This window comes from Indicator indicator, chromosome Z, assembly GCF_027791375.1.
Source record: "Indicator indicator isolate 239-I01 chromosome Z, UM_Iind_1.1, whole genome shotgun sequence".
Taxonomy (NCBI): Eukaryota; Metazoa; Chordata; class Aves; order Piciformes; family Indicatoridae; genus Indicator; species Indicator indicator.
The window spans coordinates 50,216,157-50,217,301 of record NC_072053.1 but is presented as its reverse complement, the minus strand read 5'-3'; the positions used below and the strand labels follow the sequence as shown (position 1 = coordinate 50,217,301).

General features: G+C 46.1%; 1 non-coding gene across 1 annotated transcript; it reads left to right on the top strand.

Moving 5' to 3' along the window:
- Positions 1–811: 811 nt before the first annotated feature.
- On the top strand, positions 812–884 carry TRNAK-CUU (transfer RNA lysine (anticodon CUU)). Its single transcript has one exon. It is a non-coding gene; the product is annotated as a tRNA-Lys (tRNA).
- The last annotated feature ends 261 nt before the right edge of the window (positions 885–1,145 follow it).

Genomic DNA, 1,145 nt, shown 5'->3' with positions numbered 1-1,145 from the left:
TCCTGGTATTGTTACCTCGGGATCTGCCCCTCTGCAGCTCCCGTAACCTCCTGAAAAGATCGGAAGTTGGTTGACCATCCCACCTGTTCATGTTCTCACCAAACTGATCACGCAGAGTTATCCAGATACTGCCACGTGATTGCCTCTGCTGTCTGTTTTGGTTTGGCCTGTTCTGGAATGGCCTTCTTGGAGGATGTCTGTTTCTGACAGCTGAAACTTGTATCCACCTGGAGGAAGAGGAATCAGAATCATCCCCCTTCATCAAGTTGAATATGGAGGTTTTTAATTCCTCCTTCAGCTCTTTCATGCAATCCTTTATCTTTCCAGACAGTGTTTCAATGGCTGAAACCAAAGAAGTACATGCAAGACTATCCTCCAATTGCCTCATTTGGTCAATGAAATGGCCAACAGTAGGAGGCACTCCACCATAATTTCTTGCCACAATTCTGCTTGCCAGAATAGTAGCATAATTAGGAGGAGCAAGCTTAATGAGCTTTTTGGCAAGGCATATTCCAACAGGGATTTCATCAGGATTCAGAGTCGTATGATCTCCATACATCACTTCTCTCACAGCAAACTCTCTCAGACACTTGATTCCCTCATCTGTTGTGGTCCAAGGCTTAGGGTTCCATGGTAAATCATCTCTGCTGGGGTACCTCATAAGGACTGACAGTAAGAGGGCGTGCCCACAGAGAAACTTTACCAATGCACTTGCCTAGGTGCCTGTCTATGCCGATATCCTTTGAGAGGGTACCCAACTGGGAGGCCAACTTGTCACCTACCACCAATGCTGGGGCTGCCATATCGAAACACCCGGCTAGCTCAGTCGGTAGAGCATGAGACTCTTAATCTCAGGGTCATGAGTTCGGGCCCCATGTTGGGCGCAAAAAATAAAAATATGTCAGTGTGAGCTGAAATTCCCCCCACATCCACAATAACCAGGCTAGCTCAGTCTGGAAGCAAATGAAAGCTGTATTTACAAGCAGATCTACAATCTATGATGAAATGCAATGAATATGTACAAATATACAAAATTCACAACATTTACAAATATATACAATCAACTGAAAAACACAACCAAGCTCCCTTTGCTTCCCCCCAAAGGGGACCTTTCCCAAGGGGCCTCTCTCCCAGGGGCTTCCCCC